This window comes from Rutidosis leptorrhynchoides, chromosome 1, assembly GCF_046630445.1.
Source record: "Rutidosis leptorrhynchoides isolate AG116_Rl617_1_P2 chromosome 1, CSIRO_AGI_Rlap_v1, whole genome shotgun sequence".
Classification (NCBI taxonomy): Eukaryota; Viridiplantae; Streptophyta; class Magnoliopsida; order Asterales; family Asteraceae; genus Rutidosis; species Rutidosis leptorrhynchoides.
In genome coordinates this window covers 306,188,956-306,215,098 of record NC_092333.1, presented here as the reverse complement: position 1 = coordinate 306,215,098, position 26,143 = coordinate 306,188,956, and the positions used below count along the sequence as shown (strand labels likewise).

The 26,143-nt window shown below is 30.8% G+C and overlaps 2 long non-coding RNA genes across 2 annotated transcripts; both read left to right on the top strand.

The window, feature by feature from the left end:
* The first annotated feature begins 1,041 nt into the window (after positions 1–1,041).
* LOC139870164 (uncharacterized) lies at positions 1,042–3,436 on the top strand. The gene is made up of 3 exons (XR_011766527.1): positions 1,042–1,153; positions 2,260–2,319; positions 3,317–3,436. It is a non-coding gene; the product is annotated as an uncharacterized lncRNA (long non-coding RNA).
* Positions 3,437–7,403: 3,967 nt separating this feature from the next.
* Positions 7,404–9,784, top strand: LOC139870160 (uncharacterized). Its single transcript, XR_011766526.1, has 3 exons — positions 7,404–7,515; positions 8,623–8,682; positions 9,665–9,784. It is a non-coding gene; the product is annotated as an uncharacterized lncRNA (long non-coding RNA).
* Positions 9,785–26,143: the final 16,359 nt, after the last annotated feature.

The window sequence follows — 26,143 nt, the reverse complement described above, 5'->3', positions numbered from 1 at the left end:
AGGACGAAACTTTTGAACCATTCAAAGAGTATCAAAACGAAGTACAAAATCAACTCAATAAGACAATTAAGGTACTTCGTACCGATAGAGGAGGTGAATACCTAAGTGATACCTTCCAAGATCATCTTAGAAGTTGTGGGATTATCTCGCAACTTACTTGTAGTGACCCGGAAAATTTCGACTAATTTTAAACCAAACTCTCGATACGAGTTAATGTTTCTGACACGATAAGCGAACCTATTATGTGGAGTCTCAAATTTCTTTTTGTTTTTGTTTCATTCAATTACCCATTCGAACTTTCTGACAATTCACAAACTATAATATACACATAAAGATTAGAGGGAATTAAATATATTATTCTTACTTTGTACTATAATCATCAAATCAAAGATCAAAGACAACATATAATAATAAAGTGTGAATTGAAGAATAATATTGCCAAGTACAGGTCATACTACAACATTATACCATATTCCTTGTTAATCTAATAAACACAAATAATAAGGGACATGAGTAGACTTATGTTGAAAATTTAAGAGTTGGTCAAATACGAGTAGGTAACTTCCATTATTTTAAGCGCACACCTAAACCATGATTATATTTTCATATATATAATCATTCACATTTACTTTCGGTGTAGCAATAATACAACATTTTAGAAAGTATGATTATATTATTCAAACTAGTGGAATAAATGACGTATGCATGGCAATATGTGATAATCACGGACAAAGTTAAGAAATATAACGACAACAATGAGTTGTCAATCTTGTTTGGGTTGTATAACAATGATCACACTCATAAATTATAATATTATATTATATATATTTAAAACACAATGATGATCAACCCACAAAGTAATAAGGTTACTATCCCCACAGCTAAAAGGCAACCTTATATATATATATATATATATATATATATATATATATATATATATATATATATATATATATATATATATATATATATATATATATATATATATATATATATGCAGCTTAATCATAACAATATGATTTACTTATCTTTAACCTTTCGCAATCACAAACATAAGGAGTTAAGATAAAAATAGCAAACAAAAGGGTACACTTGAAGCTTGAAAACACAGACGAGTGCGTGCTATTTTGGTTATACCCATCGCATACTGGAGGTAAATCTTAATCAAACTTGAATATTAATATGTTTTTAAGATTCATTCATCATCTAGTCTTTATATTTTAATCGAAATAAACAAGAAACAACCCATAATATAATATCGATATTGGTTAGTTACGGGGTGGCATAAGTTTAGGGTTTTCAGGTATATATAGTTTAGTTATAAATATAAATTAAAGTCGGGAGTCGGAATGGGAAATTTCAAATAATGATAAACTAGGTATGGTGACTTATCTAACATGTATAGGTTGAAAGTAAAAAAATAAAAATAAAAAAAAAATAATAAATAAATAAATAAAATAAAAATTTAATACTATGTTTTCTCTTCGAATTCCTTTTGGCAACACACAATTCGATCCATGATGATGTTTAAAGTATTACTATTTCGATCCCTAACATATTTATTAATTTACAATATATATTTTTTTAAAAATCCTTTTATTGTACGAGTTCAATTCGGATATTAATATTTGTTCATACTGTACATATGTATATGCAAGTACGAATTTAGATAAAGATGATGAGATGATTTTTATAATTTTCGATTTAACCCCTTGAACTATAATCATGGTTACAACTTTCACAAGAATTAAAATTTAAAAATTTATTCATACTCTATCTCTATCGTAGGAATTGTAAAGCAAAAGAAGGTTTAATACTTTATGAATTTACGTATATAGCCCCTAGGTTATGAACAGTTTTACAAAATTAATAAATAAGATAATCTAACTATCTTTGTAACTAGAAATGAATCGATAAAGACAAAATATGAATATATGATACTCCATGTCATTATGGTTTTCATTTATGGCCTCTAAGGTATTATAAGTATTACAAAATAGATAAAGTGATTGTCATAATTACTATTTACTCTCCTAAATTCATATAATTTTTTTTTAAAAGAGTAGAATCAAAATATACATATATAAAGAATATGAAGTAGTATATAAATTTAAAATTTTATAAAGTAAATAACACATATACTATTAATTAACATTTATCACATACAATACAAGATACAATTAATATATATATTTATAAATGTTATAAAGATAACCTATAAAGCTGTTGTATGACCACTGATCAACCTTATTACTCTAGGTTAAACGCTTCGGAACACTCTTACACTCTTGTTCTTGTTTATTTTACCGCGCATTCAAGGTGAGTTTCATTTGCTCCCTTTTACTCATTACATTTTTGGGCTGAGAATACATGCACTGTTTTAATAACTGTTTTACAATATTTATAAGCGTGAGTTTCATTTGCTCCCTTTTACTCATTACATTTTTGGGCTGAGAATACATGCACTGTTTTAATAACTGTTTTACAATATTTATAAGCGTGAGTTTCATTTGCTCCCTTTTACTCATTACATTTTTGGGCTGAGAATACATGCACTGTTTTAATAACTGTTTTACAATATTTATAAGCGTGAGTTTCATTTGCTCCCTTTTACTCATTACATTTTTGGGCTGAGAATACATGCACTGTTTTAATAACTTTTTTACAATATTTATAAGCGTGAGTTTCATTTGTTCCCTTTTACTCTTTACATTTTTGGGACTGAGAATACATGCGCTGTTTTTACAACTGCTTTATTAAATGCTTTTGAAATATATTTTGAACTGCGAATAATGAAATGCTTTTATAAATGTTTGAAGAGATAGACACAAGCAAAACATTCCTCGAATAAATTATTATGCAGACAGAAGTTCTGCGGATTATTATTGAATTATGTGGACATGATAATTGCCACCATTGAAGAATTATGTGGACATGATAATTGCCACCATTGAATTATGTGGACATGATAATTGCCACCATTGAATTATGTGGACATGATAATTGCCACCAGTTGATGTAAATGTTATATATCGAGAGAATGATTTTATACACAGGTTATGTGTATGTTATTTTTGTGCACCAGATATGTGTACGGTTACTATGATTTATGAAAATGGTTTCGTACATGAGAAAGATGTACTGTATTTAAAAGATATAGCATGTACATTACAGGTGGGTATAGGATTCGGGCCCATTTGTACCATGCAGCATTTAAATCTTGTGGTCTATCAAAATGATGAATTTTATTATTTTATGATAAACTTATGAACTCACCAACCTTTTGGTTGACACTTTAAAGCATGTTTATTCTCAGGTATGAAAGAAATCTTCCGCTGTGCATTTGCTCATTTTAAAGACATTATTTGGAGTCGATCATCGCAATGAGATCAGATGTTGGTGACTTCGTCCAGATGGATTAGGACGGGGTATGACATGTGGTATCAGAGCGGTGGTCTTAGCGAACCAGGTCTGCATTAGTGTGTCTAACTGATAAGTTGTTAGGATGCATTAGTGAGTCTGGACTTCGACCGTGTCTGCATGTCAAAAGTTTTGCTTATCATTTAGTGTCGAAAATTACCTGCTTATCATTCTTAGTCTAGACACGTTTCACTGCATTGACTGCATGAATAGTGTATAGACAAAATTCACATCTTAGCGTATCTGCTACTGTAGACTTGCCTGACAGCTTCCGTAGATTCCTCCGTAACTTATGGGATTTTAGTATGATATATGCATATGTAAATTATGTATTGCAGGGTACTAATCTACATCCTATAATCTATTTCTTATTGAAAATCCTTCATCTGATCGTACGAGATGAATCCCTCAACCAGTTCGAATTCCTCGGATTCCGACAGCTATTCCGATATGGAGTTTCACCTAAGCTCCGAAAGCAGTGTTACCAGAATGAATCAACCAATTCATTTGATGGGTTCGTAGCCTACTTAATCATTGGAGACAAAAAGAAGGTGATCATTTCTATCAACCAAATTCACCTCTTGGCGAAGAACCTGAAGCACTTACCGGTGAACCAGTCTGAAATACCATTTTCACCCTCATTTTTTTTCCGAATATCTCGTCATGATTACATACTATCTCAGATTCTAAACCTTATTCATTCGCTCGTTCTGACCGACAATCATCCCGAAATAATACAAGAAGTCAACGAACTTCGCGCTCGAGTAATCAATTTGGAGAATATGGTGCAAAATTTACCAGCTTCAGCAACATCATCAGCACCAATAGTTCCACCAACATCAACACCAGTACCACCAATAACCTAAGTTTCAACATCACATGCCTCAACATCTCATTCTGTACCTCGAGTATAATCATCGTTCTACGTATCGTTCTACATCAATTATCTTCGTTCTTCATGAAGATTATGTAATCTCTAAAGTCTTAGAGATTATTTATTCTAGCTCAAACCGGAAAGCAAATGAGATTAATATCACAATTGACTCATTAAATCCATGATAACATCTGAAGAAAATATATATGTAAGTATATTTTCATAAAGATTGTATTAAAAAAAAAAATATCTTTCGTACAAACTGTTGATGGTGAAAATATTTTAACGGGTAGGTAATACCCGAGGAATATTTAGCTTCACGTTAATAAGTTACACTGTACATTCTTCCAATTTGATTCAACAGTCATTTACTATCCTACTTACATCCACAGATATACGTATCCGTTCACTGCAGAATAACCATTTTTATTCGATTTCATATTTGGATTTTAACTTATCAGAATCCAACAAGTGGCATAATGAAGAAAACATTGGATAATTATAATGAATTAAAATTTTGATTATAACGTAAGAAACTAAACAATTCTTCAAGTCTGCCACTTGATTTCATCTTAAACCTCATTTGTACCTTGACGATTCCAATCTGCGTTCAAACATTTCATAATTCTTAAAAACACCTCAATCGAAAGAATGAACCAACTGCATCTCATCTACGGAAGAAGATTTATGCATATAGTTACGCACCTGAAAAACTCTTGGAACCTGAGTAAAGGTTTAGCACGTATCTGTGCTAATTCTTTTAGCATTATTATTACCGAAAATAATTTTGCAACTCCTGTTCGAGATAGCCAGTTTTGTCACAGCTCCAGCAAGTAAACTTCGACTTTTCGTTCGAAACAACCTTTTTATAACCTTGATATATAGGCGTGCTCTTTTATTGTTACCGGAGAACCGTTTATATTCCACCACATTAGCAGTAAACTTACCAGCAACTTCATTACTCATTGACTTAAGTCTCTCCGAAAAACCATTATATCTGTTCATTGAAACCCTATCATGTACTCATCGACATCTTGTAGCGATAATTGCCATACTAAATACCGGGAAGCATTAACCATTAATTCTCGAATTTTGCAGCGTTCCTACGTCAACAGTTATATATCTATATATAACACATATCTTCTGGACCGATGAATTTCAATTCAGAATCTCTGAATTTCCTGAAAAACCCTCTAGCTTACGAATCAGATCTCTGAGTTCTGAAAATGCTGATGAAGCAGCAAAAGTTGTAAATGGTCTTAATATCCAAAAGTTTGATGATAAAGAATAGAGTGTTGGAAACACTCAATAGAAAATTAGTACTGAAAAGCGAATTATACAAAACTATAAAGGAGACTGTGGACAAACCGCAAGGACTAAACCTGTACTTAACGAATTCAGATGATTCTGTATCTGATGAACTCTTCAGCGAATATCTTGCTTCTTACTTATTCTAAATCCTTACAGAAAAGTTCTGCAACATCCTTTGATTCTAGATATTTTAAATTCTAAGATATCATCGTATCTTTAGTTATAAATATCTTCGATATTCCTGAGGATACCTTCACATCTATTCTTGTCCGAAATTATTTATCTCTTCGTGCTATCTATATTACATCATAAAAGAAACTATTTTAGTTTCTATATTCTGTGACAATCGAGTTTAAATTATGAATGATTTTCTGGAGAAGAGTTGGGAATTGAAGCATGAGTTAGTATAATATAATGACGTCAGGCCAACGTGGTTATATTACAGTAAGTCATGCTGAATTTCTAATGTAACGTGATGATGATTCACAGACCTTATGCTCATCATGTGCCATGTTACATGACTCTTTCATTCTACTTAATTTCTAAGCATATCACGGAAATATTTCCTTGATATTTCTGCTCTTCCGTAATTCCAACAGTTGCTAATAAATCGTGTTATTACATTTTCATCCTGATTAGAAGATTTTCTTAATTTCCTTGAGTTCCAAAAATCCACCCTGACGACGTCAAAAGTCAAGAAGAATCTTATTTTCCCAGTTCACTATTTTGTGATAGCTTCACTCGTACTCTTTGAATAATCGATTTATCTTACCTATATTACGCAATGGTGATAAAATTTTATTTTATCAACTCATATTCGTCATGAAAATATTTTTATTGTTAGCCATGACCACCTCACTCAAATTTCGGGACGAAATTTCTTTAACGGGTAGGTACTGTAGTGACCCGGAAAATTTCGACTAATTTTAAACCAAACTCTCGATACGAGTTAATGTTTCTGACACGATAAGCGAACCTATTATGTGGAGTCTCAAATTTCTTTTTGTTTTTGTTTCATTCAATTACCCATTCGAACTTTCTGACAATTCACAAACTATAATATACACATAAAGATTAGAGGGAATTAAATATATTATTCTTACTTTGTACTATAATCATCAAATCAAAGATCAAAGACAACATATAATAATAAAGTGTGAATTGAAGAATAATATTGCCAAGTACAGGTCATACTACAACATTATACCATATGCCTTGTTAATCTAATAAACACAAATAATAAGGGACATGAGTAGACTTATGTTGAAAATTTAAGAGTTGGTCAAATACGAGTAGGTAACTTCCATTATTTTAAGCGCACACCTAAACCATGATTATATTTTCATATATATAATCATTCACATTTACTTTCGGTGTAGCAATAATACAACATTTTAGAAAGTATGATTATATTATTCAAAGTAGTGGAATAAATGACGTATGCATGGCAATATGTGATAATCACGGACAAAGTTAAGAAATATAACGACAACAATGAGTTGTCAATCTTGTTTGGGTTGTATAACAATGATCACACTCATAAATTATAATATTATATTATATATATTTAAAACACAATGATGATCAACCCACAAAGTAATAAGGTTACTATCCCCACAGCTAAAAGGCAACCTTATATATATATATATATATATATATATATATATATATATATATATATATATATATATATATATATATATATATATATATATATATATATATATATATATATATATATATATATATATATGCAGCTTAATCATAACAATATGATTTACTTATCTTTAACCTTTCGCAATCACAAACATAAGGAGTTAAGATAAAAATAGCAAACAAAAGGGTACACTTGAAGCTTGAAAACACAGACGAGTGCGTGCTATTTTGGTTATACCCATCGCATACTGGAGGTAAATCTTAATCAAACTTGAATATTAATATGTTTTTAAGATTCATTCATCATCTAGTCTTTATATTTTAATCGAAATAAACAAGAAACAACCCATAATATAATATCGATATTGGTTAGTTACGGGGTGGCATAAGTTTAGGGTTTTCAGGTATATATAGTTTAGTTATAAATATAAATTAAAGTCGGGAGTCGGAATGGGAAATTTCAAATAATGATAAACTAGGTATGGTGACTTATCTAACATGTATAGGTTGAAAGTAAAAAAATAAAAATAATAAATAAATAATAAATAAATAAATAAAATAAAAATTTAATACTATGTTTTCTCTTCGAATTCCTTTTGGCAACACACAATTCGATCCATGATGATGTTTAAAGTATTACTATTTCGATCCCTAACATATTTATTAATTTACAATATATATTTTTTTAAAAATCCTTTTATTGTACGAGTTCAATTCGGATATTAATATTTGTTCATACTGTACATATGTATATGCAAGTACGAATTTAGATAAAGATGATGAGATGATTTTTATAATTTTCGATTTAACCCCTTGAACTATAATCATGGTTACAACTTTCACAAGAATTAAAATTTAAAAATTTATTCATACTCTATCTCTATCGTAGGAATTGTAAAGCAAAAGAAGGTTTAATACTTTATGAATTTACGTATATAGCCCCTAGGTTATGAACAGTTTTACAAAATTAATAAATAAGATAATCTAACTATCTTTGTAACTAGAAATGAATCGATAAAGACAAAATATGAATATATGATACTCCATGTCATTATGGTTTTCATTTCTGGCCTCTAAGGTATTATAAGTATTACAAAATAGATAAAGTGATTGTCATAATTACTATTTACTCTCCTAAATTCATATAATTTTTTTTTTAAAAGAGTAGAATCAAAATATACATATATAAAGAATATGAAGTAGTATATAAATTTAAAATTTTATAAAGTAAATAACACATATACTATTAATTAACATTTATCACATACAATACAAGATACAATTAATATATATATTTATAAATGTTATAAAGATAACCTATAAAGCTGTTGTATGACCACTGATCAACCTTATTACTCTAGGTTAAACGCTTCGGAACACTCTTACACTCTTGTTCTTGTTTATTTTACCGCGCATTCAAGGTGAGTTTCATTTGCTCCCTTTTACTCATTACATTTTTGGGCTGAGAATACATGCACTGTTTTAATAACTGTTTTACAATATTTATAAGCGTGAGTTTCATTTGCTCCCTTTTACTCATTACATTTTTGGGCTGAGAATACATGCACTGTTTTAATAACTGTTTTACAATATTTATAAGCGTGAGTTTCATTTGCTCCCTTTTACTCATTACATTTTTGGGCTGTTTTAATAACTGTTTTACAATATTTATAAGCGTGAGTTTCATTTGCTCCCTTTTACTCATTACATTTTTGGGCTGAGAATACATGCACTGTTTTAATAACTGTTTTACAATATTTATAAGCGTGAGTTTCATTTGTTCCCTTTTACTCTTTACATTTTTGGGACTGAGAATACATGCGCTGTTTTTACAACTGCTTTATTAAATGCTTTTGAAATATATTTTGAACTGCGAATAATGAAATGCTTTTATAAATGTTTGAAGAGATAGACACAAGCAAAACATTCCTCGAATAAATTATTATGCAGACAGAAGTTCTGCGGATTATTATTGAATTATGTGGACATGATAATTGCCACCATTGAAGAATTATGTGGACATGATAATTGCCACCATTGAATTATGTGGACATGATAATTGCCACCATTGAATTATGTGGACATGATAATTGCCACCAGTTGATGTAAATGTTATATATCGAGAGAATGATTTTATACACAGGTTATGTGTATGTTATTTTTGTGCACCAGATATGTGTATGGTTACTATGATTTATGAAAATGGTTTCGTACATGAGAAAGATGTACTGTATTTAAAAGATATAGCATGTACATTACAGGTGGGTATAGGATTCGGGCCCATTTGTACCATGCAGCATTTAAATCTTGTGGTCTATCAAAATGATGAATTTTATTATTTTATGATAAACTTATGAACTCACCAACCTTTTGGTTGACACTTTAAAGCATGTTTATTCTCAGGTATGAAAGAAATCTTCCGCTGTGCATTTGCTCATTTTAAAGACATTATTTGGAGTCGATCATCGCAATGAGATCAGATGTTGGTGACTTCGTCCAGATGGATTAGGACGGGGTATGACATTACTCCACCCGGAACACCACAACTTAATGGTGTGTCCGAAAGGAGGAACTGAACCCTAATGGATATGGTTCGATCTATGATGGCTAGTAGCTCGTTACCTCTATCATTTTGGGGTTATTGTCTATGCTCCGCGGCTCGAATTTTAAATATGGCCCCAACCAAGAAAGTGGAACGAACACCTCATGAGATGTGGTTTGGAAAACCTCCATCTCTATCATACTTAAAGGTATGGGGATGTGAAGCTTACCCTAAGCATTACGTCCCCAATAAGTTGAATGCTTGATCCATGAAGTGTATCTTCATAGGATATCCCAAGGATGATATGGGATACTATTTCTATGATCCATCCGAGCAAAATGTATTTGTTGCTCGGAAGGCTGAATTCCTTGAAACTAAGTTCCTAATGGAAGGTAATAGTGAAAGGAAAATAGATCTTGAGGACGTTCAAGATCAAGTAGATGATACACAATTGGTTGACACTAGCACTCAACATGAAAATGTTGAGAATGATCAAATGGATGATCAAAATATACAATACGTTTGCAGATCTGGTAGGATTAGTAATCCACCTGAGAGATATGGGTTTCTCATGGATGGATGCTATGTGGTTGATTTGGATGAACCAACAAACTACCAAGATGCTTTATCAAGGATTGATAAAGATAAATGGCAGGAAGCCATGAACGCTGAGATGCAATCCATGTATGTCAACCAAGTTTGGGAACTTGTTACATAACCGACTGGCTCAAGGCTAGTTGATTGTAAATGGCTTTTTAAAATGAAAACTGACATATATGGAAACTTGGATACATATAAAGCTAGACTTGTAGCAAAAGGTTTCACTCAAACTCAAGGGGTTGACTATGATGAAAATTTTTTGCCTGTGGCAATGTAAAGTCTATTAGGATATTACTTGCCATTTCTGCTCATTATGATTATGAAATATGGCAAATGGATGTCAAGACCACTTTCCTAAATGGATATCTTGTGGAAGATGTCTACATGGTTCAGCCTGAAGGTTTTGTTGATCCGAAATATCCTAAAAAGGTATGCAAGTTAAATAAGTCAATCTACAGATTGAAACAAGCATCTAGAATGTGGAATCATCGTTTTAATGAGGAAGCCGAGAAATTTGGCTTCATTAAAAATGGTGATGAAGCTTGTGTATATAAGAAAGCTAGTGGGAGCACTATCATGTTCCTTGTACTATATGTGGATGATATATTGTTATTTGGAAATGATATTCTGGCAATGGAAGGTGTTAAAACTTGGCTAAGTAAATGCTTCTCTATTAAGGATCTTGGAGAAGCACAATACGTTTTGGGGATTACGATCTACAGGAATAGATCCAAGAAACTGATAGGTTTGAATCAAAGTGCATACATTGAAAAGATCTTGAAAAGGTTCAAGATGGAGAACTCTAAGAAAGGTTTGGTACCTATTCAAAAGGGAACACTTCTCAGTTCATCTCAGTGCCCCACCACGAAAGATGAACAGGGGAGAATGAAGAAAGTCCCATATGCGTCTGCCATTGGGTCAATCATGTATGCAATGATATGGACTAGACCGGATGTGTCATGCGCTCTTAGCTTGACAAGTAGATACCAGAATAACCCAGGAAACAATCATTGGATTGCGGTTAAAAGTATATTGAAATACCTTAGGAGGACTAAGGATATGTTTCTAATATATGGGTCTGGTGAGTAGGAACTCGCTGTAAAAGGTTACGTGGATGCGAGTTTCCAAACTGATCGAGATGATTCTCGATCACAATCCGGTTATGTTTTCACATTAAAAGGAGGTGCGGTCTCTTGGAAGAGTTCAAAATAGGATGTTGTTGCTTTATCCACTACAGAGTCAGAGTACATCGCGGCCTTACTGGCAGCTCAGGAAGCTGCATGGATGAAGAAATTCATCGACGACTTAGGAGTAGTCCCTTCCATTCAGGACCCTCTTGAGATCTTTTGTGACAACAAGGGTGCGATTGCACAAATCAAGGAACCTCGTGCTCATCAAAAGACCCGTCACATTGAGCGGAGATTCAACTACATAAGGGATGAAGTTGAAAAGGGAAAGATATGTATTCACAAAGTTAATACAGATCTTAATATAGCGGATCCACTCACGAAGCTCTTACATGGTGCAAAACATCAAGGGCATGTTAGTGCATTAGGGCTTCGATATTCTAGTGATTGGTCATGATCTGTTTTAAGTATTTTAACGGAACGAAATTTGTTCAAACTCATTAATATAATTATGGTGTTAATTTATTAATCTTGAGTCAGGTTCCTATTTTGCATATTTTATCCATGAATAAGCTATTATTCTAAATTCCGTAGTCGATCACATTTGTGGGAGCAAGTGTGAGGTTTAGACTATTATGAACTTGGATTGGTATACATTCACGGACTGAATGTGGGGCAAGGTTGCTACCAAGGTTCATAGATATTTGTGGGATACAAATATTGGAAGACCCGCCCTCAAGATTTACTAAATGGAGCCTTTGTGGTTGATCACATGTAATCTTGAGTAAAGGCGAATATCATTGTATCCTCTGACCTGAGATACATATTGGGTTCGGATATTCACTAAGTATTCTACCTTGATTCTTTCCTTCGCTATTCTGAAATATGGTAGTTCATAAGGAAGAGCTCAGGTGTGATACAAAGTGTATATCTAGGACGTATGTAGTCAAGATGGGATTTGTCCCTATTATTCATTGAGATTCAGATGTCTAAGGCCTGATAAAGTTAAATCTAAAAGAGAGTGATCACTCTGTATCTCTTGGTTTTAACATGACATCTAGGACGAAAGGATGTGATGAAAGATTCACCTATTCATATTCGAGATGGGAACTCGAAGGGGATGATGTTATTGAATGGCACAAAGTCATAACATATTGGGGGTGATGGACGGTCGTTAGGTGGTATCCATCACTTGCATTAATTTCTTATGTTTCTCGTGCAAGTGGGAGATTGAAAGTTTTCGTATGCCCGATAGACATATTTAATTAATGTGGCTAATATGTTATGATCCAAGTCAGGTCATACCCAATAACAAGCTTACCGACACCCTATTCGTATTTAATCTTAATGAATGGATTATTAAATCAATACGTGACACTTGGATTTTAGAAAATCGGTTTTCTAAAATGTTATTACTTGAGATAAATTATTTGGATAATTTGTAAATTAAGGACTTAATTGTTTATAAGGATAAACAATATATTGTGTTATATTTTATAAAAAGTTTATAAAATAAATATGTATGTAACTTAACAAGTCATGTTTTTTTATATACAAGTTTTATAAAAATAAAAGGGTTATTTTTATATAAAACCCAAGTGATATAGTATGCAGTTTTTGGGACTCCAAGACAAGCATCTCATGCTTGTTTTGTTACTTTTAACATTACACAAGTATTAAGGAGCATGGGTATTAAGTCCTTGACTTAAGAGAGAGCTAGGAACTAGCAAATACATAAAATACACTTCAAAAAAACTGCACAAACAGCTCCTTCATTGCTGTTCTGGCCGTGGCCTTTTCTTGCCAAAAAGGGGTGCTTAATTTGAAGTTTGCAAGCTTAATCAATTGTCTAATAAATCCTAACCAAAAGCTAGGGTGTTGGGGTTAAAAGTTTGGGGTATTACTTGCTTGAGGCTTCAAGTTAGAGGCTCACTTTTCATCATCTTCTTCAACATCATCTAGTTGGAAATCTTAACCCTCAATTAACTTGAGGAGGTATATTTCTTATCTTCTTCCTTTATTTGTAAGCATATGTTTCAAGACTTGATATTTACATGAAATTTAACTTAATGGTCAAACTTATAAACATGAACTTATGCATGCTTCCGCTTTCTTTATTATCATAAAAATGGTTTTATGAACATGTAAATATTAAGAACATGTTGTTTATTAAGTTGTTAAATTCCATCAAAAGTCATTATTAAAAATTATTATCAATTAATAGCATTAATATCATCTATATTATTATTAATAATAATATTATTATTATCATTAAACATATTGAAATTATCATTATTATTATTATTATTATTAATATCATATTGTTATTATTATTAGTAACATTACTAGTAGTATTATTAATAGTATAAATATATATACACTTGTTATTTTCTAAAATTTCGAATTTCATACAAGTATATATATAAATAGTTATAATAATGGATACATAATCAGATACAGTTATAAAATACAGATCAATACAGATTTTATATATACGATATATAATGATATAAATATATTATACGTATAAAAATATAGAACATACAAAATTCTGTTGTAAATCACTTTCATTGCTGTAGATAATTGATACACCTAGTACCAATTAGAATAAAATCTTTAGAACCAAACAAATTCTGTTAGAATCGTACTCCATTCTTTATATTTTTTTTTCTTTTTATCTCTGATATTGAAGGTTGTCGACCAAAGTCGCCATAATTCAACCAACTTGTTCTGTGTTGTAACTAATGCACTCAGTTCTCTCCTTATCATTATCCATTATCAACTAAAAATCTTTATATCAAATTAAAATCTAGGCAGAAATAGGCAAGAACAACCGGTGCCTTGTTCTTTAGGGAAATTTCCAAAACTACAAATTTGAGTTTTATTTAAAAATCCATTAATGCAATTCTATTGGAAAACTTTTATTTAAACTACCTGGAAAATCCCAAGCCTCAATTTTATCTAGCGAATTCAAATTGTGGGGTCAAAGTCAATTTTTAAAGAGTCAAAGATTTAGTTCATCAGGAAATTCGAACATGTGGTGATGTTTTGAATTAAATTAATGTTACAGAAAGTTTGTAGGATGGATTTGGAATCATTTTCATTTAGTAATTGTGGTCTAAAACAGTCTCTATAATCGAATTCAAAATTGGGTTTCAAAAACAGGTTCTACATCAGGAAATAAACGGGTTCTACATCATCTTATAATGGATTAATCAATTGAAGCTGTTCTCTGGTTGACTGGTTTAGTGTAGAAGATGGACACAGGAAATAAACGGGTTATATTCAAATCAATAGGATTTAAAACAGAAAAAGGGCATCAGCCCAGCTGGTTTAGGTGTTGTCGGGTGTAAGAGTGGTCGCGGGTTCGAGTCCCTTAAGAGGCAGTAACTCTTTTTAAACCTATTTTCCATGAAGGTAGTTCCTTTTATTTAGTTTTTATTATTATTATTATCATTCTCATTATAATTATAATTATAATTATTATTATTATTGTTATTATTATGATAAAAGTTATGATATGATTATTATTATTATTATTATCATTTTATTTATTAATAAGTAATATCACTAAGTATTTGTAGGATTATCATTATAACTACAATCGTTAATATCATTATTATCATTATTATCATTATTATTATTATAAATATTATAATAATTATTATTAGCATCATAATAAGTGATATAACAATTATTATTATTATCACTAAAAGTATTATTAATGATATCATTATTATTGTTAATATTATTATTGTTATTATTAGTGCTAAAACTTATTAATATTAATATATGTATATGTATTATAATCATAATTATTATCATTATAAGTATTAATAATATTATTAATAGTAAACTTATAATTATTAGTATTATTATTATTATAATTAACGAAAATATCATTCTTAACAATGCCATTATTATTATTAGCATTATCATTTAGATTACTTGACCTCTATATGATACATTTTACAAACATTGCATTCGTTTTTAAAAAGACAAACTTTCATTTCATCGAAAGTTGACGGCATGCATACCATTTCATAATATATCCAACTATAATTGACTTAATAATAATCTTGGTGTACTCAACGACTTGAATGCAACGTCTTTTGAAATATGTCCTGAATGACTCCAAGTAATATCTTTAAAATGAGCAAATCCACATCGGAAGATTTCTTTAATACCTGAGAATAAACATGCTTTAAAGTGTCAACCAAAAGGTTGGTGAGTTCATTAGTTTATCATAAACATTCATTTTCATCATTTTAATAGACCACAAGAATTTCATTTCCAGTTCTCATAAATATACGTCCCATGCATAGAGACAAAAATCATTCATATGGTGAACACCTGGTAACCGACATTAACAAGATGCATATAAGAATATCCCCTATCATTCCGAAAAATCCTTCGAACATGATAAAAATAACATCGAAGTACTAAAAGCATCCGGTACTTTGGATAGGGTTCGTTAGGCCCAATAGATCTATCTTTAGGATTCGCGTCAATTAGTAGATCGGTTTACTAATTCTTAGGTTACCAAGCAAAAGGGGCATATTCGGCTTCGATCATTCACCCATATAATGTAGTTTCAATTACTTGTGTCTATTTCGTAAAAAATTTCTAAAAATTGCGTATGTATTCTCAGCCCAAAAATATAAAGGGTAAAAAGGCAAATGAAACTCACCCTACAATATTTTGTAGTAAAAATATTCATATGACGAAACTGAACAATGCAGGGTTGGCCTCAGATTCACGAACCTATATCAAGTATATATATATTAACACATATAATGGTAATCGAACAATTTACGTATTATTATTAATTGTTATTTTAGTAACTTGTACATTTCATTAATAACTAAATTAACAATATTTATTTTATATACATTAAATAGATAATTAATATTTATTACAAAAATATTAATATAGTTATGATTTATGTTAATAATATATATTTTTATATAGAAAATCTTTATTTGATATATTAATAGTACTAATAATAAAAATGATAAGAATAATAATATAAATGTTAAAAATAATAATAATAGGGATAATAAATTAATAATGATAAAAATAATGAAAATTCTAATAATAATAATAATGATACTTAATAATAATAATAATAATAATAATAATAATAATAATAATAATAATAATAATAATAATAATAATAATAATAATAATAATAATAGTTTCAATAAGAATAGTATTAATAATTTTCAGAAATAATCATAGGTATTAGTCATAAACTTATTCATACTTTTTCTTAATAATCATAATTATATTATTAACCTATTTTAAATCATAACTTAATCCTAAATTTTACTTTTAAACCTAACCTTAACATTTTAATAATAATAATAATAATAATAATAATAATAATAATAATAATAATAATAATAATAATAATAATAATAATAATAATAATAATAATAATAATAATAATAATAATAATAAAGTGTAATAAGTAATACTACCTCACAGAAGTTGTTTTAAAAGAAATGCCCAAGTCCGGGTTTGAACCCGCAACGTCCCGCTAACCCGATAATATCCTTAACCACTTCTCTGATAACGCTTTTTCAGATTATAACTAGGATTTAGATTTATTAAACCTGTTTTTCCTGTTTCTATAATTCTTGTCATTCATCATCGAAGGTTATCTTCATCATACATATCATATATCAAAATTATAAATCTAAAATCACCACCATGTTATTCATACTATCATCATCATATATCATAACCTCGTCATCATCAACATCAATATCGTCCTCGTATATCTTCATAACCGTTCTTATTACTATCATTGTTTTTATATCATCCTCCTAATTACATCATCACCATAAATGGTTTCTCCATTGTACATCATAATCCCGTCACCATATTTACCATCCTTTTCATCTATCTCTAATTATCATACGCCATTATCCTCACCCTTGTCATCATCATCATGCATCACTTAATCTTATCAACCAACACCCTAATCATCATTATTATTAGTAACCTAAATATCATCATCGTCAATCACGGCATTTAATACCAACTTTAAATTGCATCTCAATCATCAACTAGCAGGCATCATAAAAAAAATAACAATGGAATGGCAGCAGTATAGTAGTCGAGCAAAGTGGCTTTAACTGGCCCAACAAGATAAACAAACCCAGCCCAAAACTTCAAGTAATCCAAAGAAAACTAAATGGCCCAACATGAAATTAAAAGCCCACGTTAAAACAAGTATTGATTCAAGGCTCTTTTCATTATACCGATAGTTTGTGAGTCTTGTCTGGAAATAGAAAACAACCACGTTTGAAATCATCTTAATCATTATGTATTATGTATTCATATACTAAACATCTCTTCTTTTCACCTTCCTAACTTAATTCGTCAAAAAAAAATTTGAAATATAACCCTCGTAGAACTAGATATGAGAAATGTAAAAAGTATGTTCACCTTTATGCTATGTTCCTCATTATTGGATGTTCCCCATTATAGCATGTTTTCCCCAAATTGTCATATAATAGATCATTCCTAACGTCATGTTCCACTAATTTTATTATTAAAAGTAATTTCCTATATCCATCTAAAATGGAATGAACGTCCACTATATAATGGGTCTTATGTGGAGTTACCAAATACAGAATAGTAGCTAACAAAGATAAACAGAAGGTTCGATGAGGGCTGTTGGCGATCGAATATGATGCAGCAGATTTAACTGTAGCAGCTCAAGTTGTTATTCGATAATAGAAGTAAACGGAATCAGTTAATAGTGTAACGGAAGGTCGCACAATGATTTTGAGGCTGTTATGGGGTGATAGAAAGTGGTTTTCAAAGGGTTCGTTACACAGAAAAAGAAGCTAGCGTAGCAGCTCAGTAGGAAAAGAGAATAAAGGTGTTTGTGATGGTGATTGAGGTGGTTTGATGATCGTGGAAAACAAAGCTGAAGTAGAAGAGCTCGACTGGTAAACTGAAACTAGAGTGGTGGTAAGATGGGGTGGTAGCTCAACGATGGTGGAGGTTTATGTTGAAGTTCAAGAGAGAAAGAAGAGAGAGATGGAGAAGGTGGTGATCGCGCATGGTGATGGTGTGGTTCTCGAATGAATTTCACGGTGGTTAGTAGGGTTTGAGGTAGTGTTTGGAATAGAACATGAAACAGAATCAGAGAGACATATAGTGAGTTGGTGGGTGGCGGCATAGAGAGGTAGTGATGCAAACGAGACAGAAAAACCAACTAAGGTTAGTTTGAGCACTAGTATATATTGAATAGCAAGAGCAGTAAGTGATGGTTTAAGGGTTGTTTGTTAGATGGTTCCCGGACAGAAAAAGAAATAGAACGATGGTGGTGATGAATGGTGTTCTAGTGAGGGTTGATGGTATGAGTAGAAGGTGATGAAGCTAGGGTGCCGGTGGGTTGTCATGGAGGAGAAGAGAAGAGAGATTTCAATGGGTTTAAGATGGTGATACATTGGTGATTCTCATATCTATCTATATGTGTTTACATAATATGATATAATAATATCATAAGGTATTAAGAAAACGTGTAAAAAGGCTTAGCAGCCACTTGTTTCTATTATTGTCGACATGAATAAATGATTAATAAATCACGGATTGAATAGTTGATGTAATGTTACTATTTGTTTGATGAGAGATTCATGTAGTGAGGCATGTTTTTATGTAAACTAATGCGTGAGTGTACTTAATAGAAGAAAAGGAATCAGGAAAAAAAATGTATCTATTAAACTTACTTGGCCCCATCTGGAAATAAATCAAGGCAATCAATTCATGAATTATCCTTGTGGGTTGTTGTTGTTCAACGAGTAGGAAACAGAAGGCAAAAGAAATTTTTATTTTTTTTTGTAAAATCACATTACCATTTTCCGAATATGGTTAAAAGGGAAAGGTTTTCTAAATAAAAGTGGACCTCCTAATAGGGACTCGTAGCCATAATTCAATGTATCTAATAACTCAATCATTTGATATTATCTTTTAATTCCTATGATAACAATTTTTGAAATAATTACGTTCGTTTAAAGTATTATACGTTTAAATACTTTGTTGACATTATCAAGTTATAATATATATATATATAAACACATATACATATATACTCATATACGTTCAATTAATGGTTCGTGAATCATTGGAATTTGGTCGAGGTTTAAATGAATGTACAAACATAGTTTAAAACTTTTGAGATTCAACTTAACAACCTTTGCTTATCGTGTCGGAATAATATAAAGATAAAGTTTAAATTTGTTCAGAAATTTTATGGTCATCACAGTACCTACCCGTTCAAGAAATTTCGTCCTGAAATTTGATTGGGCTGGTTATGGCTGACAATAAGTATGTTTTTATGACGCATATATGCTAAAGATTAGGGTTTTATCATCATTGAATAATAAGGATAAAACCATTTGAATTTGTGAAGAGTACGAGTGAAGCTATCACCAAAAGAGTGAAATGAGTAGATATAGATTCGTCATATCTTTTGACGTAGATAGGATTGATTTTCAAGTTCAAGAGATTTGGAGAAAATCTTCGTAATAAGATTTGATTCTCCGGTAACCAAGGGAATTAAGAGTCGCTTTAATGCGATCGTCCATTTTGATTGCTCTGTCGGAGATTTTCCTATAAATCCACCTCCTTCATTTTCCTTACAACTCACACCTTCTATTCTTTCTCCCTCAACTCATATTTTAAAGTATTTGTCAATATGCTCCATCCAGTTCTGATTCTCGATATACTTCTAACTTTCATATCGGTCATTCTTCTTTTTCATTTATCATCGGAAGAATCTATTTACTTCTACTATACTCTTGGGTTTATAGTGTTCCTAGTTCTCCCGTGTCTTTATATTGCTATATGTATCGACATATACGGTTTATAATTTTTGGATGGTTGTTGGGTTTTATATCTTCCCTTATATTTCGATGTCCCTGCTTCTGTCTTCTATAATCATTGTCATCTCCAATTAATGCTCTCTTTTATTTGCTGCGATTTATATCCCAATTTTCTATTTCGGAGCTTTGTCCTTTCGTTTCTTCTTCTTGCGATTAAGCACCGCTTGTAATGGTACAGAATTCGCAGATATGAATTTCGGAATGAACATTGTTATTGTTTTAGGAATGAAATTGTAATGGCACGATCTTGACTTGTCAAATTACCAGAATCATTGAGAATAGAACTATCAAGAAGATATGTTCTTAATATGTTTCGAGATTAGATTAAATGTAAAAGTCGTGTAACATGACACATGATGACGTTATAATCTGTGAATCATCACATTCCATTAGAAGCTTAGCTTGACTTACCGTTTATAATCACATTGATCAAATGTCATTATATTATACTAACTCATGCTTCAGTTCCCAACACTACTTCAAAAATATTCTTATTTTAAACTCGAAGGTTTCAGAATTTAGAAACTAAGATAGTTTCTTTTATGATGTAACACAGATAACGCGAGGAGATAAATGATTTCAGATAAGAATAATTATGGAAATATCTTCAGAATTATGGAGGACATTTATAATGAAAGATACGATGATATCTTAGAATTTCTAATATCAGAGGATGATGAAGAATATTGTCCACTGGGGTTTAGGGTCAGGAGCAAGGTATTTGTTAATGACTTCAGCATATACTGAATCATTTAGATTCTTTGAAGGCAGGTTCAGTCTTTGTGATTTGTCCACAGCCTCCTTCATACTTTACTCAATCCGTTTTCCAGTTTCAAAACTTCTCTTTTTCTGTGCTTTACCAGCACACTATTCATTATCATCAAACTTTTTACTGTTAAGGTCGTTTTATAGTTTTTTTTTTCATCAAAATTTCGAGAACTATTCCGCAGTTCAGGGTGTTTTTCAGAAACTTCTCATTCAAAGTATGTAAGTCCAGGAGATAGACGTTGTACGTACACATATAATTGTTGGCGTAGACATGCTACGAGATTTCAAAATACTGATTGATAATTCCCGATGATTCGTATGGCAATTCTCGTTACAAGAGGCAGATGAGTAAATGATGGGGTTTCGATAAATATAATGATTCTTCGGAAGGTCAAAGATCATTGGAGTTGTGAATAAGTTTATTGCTAATGTGGTGGAATATGAAAAGTTCCCCAGTAACGATGCTGAAAGGACAATGTATATATAAAGCTATAATAAGGCTGTTTCAACTGAAAAGTTGAAGTTGACTTGTTGGAGCTGTGACAAAACTGGCTACATTGAAAAGAATTCGCAAGGTTATTTTTTGCTAATAAATGCCAATGGATCTGTCGTGGGTACATGTTAAACTATGACTTTAATAAATATTCTGGTGATTGAATTATATATAATATGTATTATTACTCAAAAATTAACAAATTGATACATATAATATTATCTAATAAAATGACGTATATATATTATTAAATATTATTATTATTATCTAATTAATATTCCATTATATTTAATAATTAATATTTTAGTGGGTGCATACCATTTCAAATTGTTATCATGGAGGATAATTATAACTTATTAGTAATATGTATTAAATCAAGGCTAGGATATGATTCTATCTAAAATTTTAAACCTTATTCATTCGTTTGTTACGACCGACAATCATCCCGAAATAATATAAGAAGTCAACGAACTTCGCGCTCGAGTGATCAATGTGGAGAATATGGTGCAAAACTTACCAGCTTCAGCAACATCAACAGTACCACCATCACCAACAGTAACATCCGCATCCCACACCTCAACATCACAATCTGTCCCACGAACATCAACATCATACGCACCATGGATACCAAGGAGTACCAACAGCAATTAACGATGAAGTATTGAACCATAACTTCATTAATATTCTGCGACGAATATGTGGATCCTAATAATTAACAATGAAGTATTGATCCATAACTTCATTAATATTCTGCGAAGAATACGTGGATCCTAATAGTTTTAGAGATTACTTATTCTAGCTAAAACCGAAAATCAAATGAGTCTAATATTATATTGACTCATTAAATCCATGATTACATCTGAAGAAAATATATATGTATATATATTTTCATAAAGTTTGTGATTAAAAATTCTTTTGTACAAACTGTTAATGATGAAAATATTTTAACGGGTAGGTAATACCCGAGAAATATTTATATTTCACATTAATAAGTTACACTGTACATTCTTCAATTCAGATTCAGCAGTCATTAACAACACTGCTCAAATTCACACATATACGTATCCGTTCACCAAAGAACAACTATTTTCATTCAAGTTCAATTTCATATTCGGATTCTGACCGATCAAAATCCAAATCAAGATTTGACAAGTGGCATAATGAAGAAAATAATGAACAAAATAAAATTGATTAGTAACCAATTAATTAACTACGTAAAACTTTAAAACTATATTAACCAAATCCTAGCTAACTGTTCCTATATGACTATTTCCTTAAAATATACTAGTATTGGTGGAACTATTGAACTATTGGACTACTATCATGAACAATTATAAAGTATTAAAAGAGTAGGAAATATTAAATACAACACATTTCGACTTAAAAGATTGTAAATAAATTACATCTACTACAGTTAACTATTTCCTCAAGTTTGCCACTTGATTTCATCTTAAACCTCATTTGTATCTTGACGATTATCATATGCGTTCAAACCTTTCATAATTCTTGAAAACATTTCAATCGAAGGAATGAACCAACCGCACTTCATCTACGGAAGAAAAGATTGATGCGTATAGATATGCACCTGAGAGTTGAGTAAATGCTTAACACTTATCTGTGCTAGCTCCGTTGGCATTGTTATTACCGAAAATAACTTTGCAATCCCTTTCCAAAGTAGCCAATTTTGTCACAGCTTCAGCAAATCAACTTCAATTTTCACTCGGATTAACCTTACTATAACCTTAATTTATAAGTTTGCCTTTCGTCATCGTTACCGGGGAACCGTTTACACCCCATCACATTATCAGAAAACTTAGCAGCAACTTCATTACTCATTGACTTAAGTCTCTCTGAAGAACCATTATAGTTGTTCGTTAAAACGTATTCATATACTCATTCACATCTTATAACGAGAATTGCCATACCAATTACCGAGAATCCACAATCAGTATTTTGAATCTCGTAGGATTTCTACATCAACAGTTATATGTATACATATAACATTTATCTCATAGAATTATGAACTTTCATTCTGAAATTCTAAAAAGCACTCTAGCTTACGAATCAGATCTCTGAGTTCTGAAAAATGAATCGAGCAAACATGAAGGAGACCAAGGACAAATACAAGGACCAAACCCTATATTTAAAGAATCCTGATGATTCTGTTTCTGAAGAAATCTTTAGCGAATACCTTACTCCTTAACCGCCCTAAATCACCGTGAATGAATTTATTCATCACACTTTGGTTCTAACATTCCAAGATATTATTGTATCTTTCTTTATTAATATCCTCAATATTTCCGAAGATATCTTCATAAATATTCTCGTCCGATATTAATTAGATCTCCGCGCTATCTGTAGTATCTCATAAAAGGAAACTATTTTAGTTTCTATATTCTGTGAACCTTCGAATTTAAAATATGAATGTTTTTAAAGTAGTGTTGGGAACTGATGCATGATTTAATATAATATAATGACACTTGATCAACGTGATTATATTACAGTAATTCATGCTGAGTTTCTAATGAAATGTGATGATTCACAGTACCATCATCATGTGCCATTTACACGACTCTTACATTCTATTTAATCTCCAAACATATCAAGAATATATTTTTTTGATAGTTCTATCTTTTCTCGTGACTTCTGGTAATTTGACAAGTCAAATTGAGTTGTGGAAATAAGGAAATAAAGAGGGTGGATTTATAGTGAAATATCCGACATAGCAATCAAAACAGATGATCACATTTAAAGCGGATCCTAATCTCCTTGATTACCGAAGAATCAAATCTTTTTACGAATATTTTCTCCAAATCTCTTGAACATGGAAATCAATCCTATCTATGTCAAAAGATATGATGAATCTATATTTATTCATTTCACTCTTTTGTGATAGCTTCACTCGTACGCTTCACACGATCGAATCGTTTTATCCATATTACTCAATGATGATAAAACTCTATTATCACCTCATATTCATCATGGAAACATTTTTATAGTTAGCCATGACGACCTCGATCAAATTTTGGGACGAAATTTCTTTTAACGGGTAGGTACTGTGATGACCCAGAAATTTTCGACCAAATTTAAACTTTAATCTTTATATGTTCCCGACACGATAAGCAAAGTCTGTAATGTTATAGTCTCAAAAAGTTTTGAACTGTGTTCCTGTATACAATTGACCTTTGACTACTAGCAAAAACATTAACAAAGTACTATTATTATAATTATTATCATCATTAAAATAAGTATTAAGATTACTATTACTAATATTAAAAGTATTAATTTTATTAATATATTTATATTTATTAATTATTAATAGTAATATAAATTATAAAATCAGATAATTAGAATCTGTTAAACTTTTTTATAAAATGTCCCTTTCCTTATTCATTCTGGTGATTTAATGTTGGCACCATGACTTGAATCATTGCAACTACTTAATATTTCTTTCATCAAACACACGTTTAAAATTTATTATTATTATTATTAGTATTTATATTATTATTAATATACTGATATTTAATTACTATTAATATTAATTAAAAAGTCAATAAATGGTACAAGTTTGTTAGGAGTTCTTATCAACTTTCTCAAGTTATTCTTCTTGATTACAACCTGTCGATCCACTCACAGATATAATAGAAATTCTGTTAGAGTCACCATCGATTTATTCATTTTTATATATATGCTTCTGTCCTTCGTGATTGAAATTCATGTCCTTGCTGTCTGATAATTGTTATACGTCGCATCACTTGTCAATACAAAACATTTGTGATTAGTCACCAATACGGCATAGAAAATTAAAAGAAAACAGAAATGTTAAGATTCATATACATAGGCTTATATTACTTGTACATATACATGAAAATGATATTGTTCTTTTTTTTTCTTTCTTTAATTGTTTTTGAGAAATCATCGAACTCTCATCAAACAAATACTAATAGATATTTATATTCAAAAACACGACAACAGAAACCCGAACCTGCAAATTGTTACCTCCTTTTACTTCTGTTAATCAAATTACACATTAAATCTTCTCTCTTTCTTTTCCTCTTTTCTTGTCAAGTAACACCATAAGCCACAACTTTTTAGCACCAAATTAACGATACAATCTCGAACCATCAACGAGCCACCCTTCTTCTGGTATTCTTGATTCGGCCAACCATAGTACACCACTAAACTACTTGATCACAAAACAACCAACAACAACCACCAAAAACTGCTACTGCTATTTTATCCGTTGAAATTTAAAAACACGAAGAAGAAGTAAATACAAACGATAAGAGAACCTGCAGTTTATCCTATATTTTTTCTTGCCGCCTCGAAGTAACCCCATGATCATCCTTTTCCAGCCAATCCTTGCTACTGTAAGATGTTCAAAACCTTAACACACAGCTACTATAAATTTGAATATGCAGTCTTCAAAATAAGTCTTCAAATAAGATT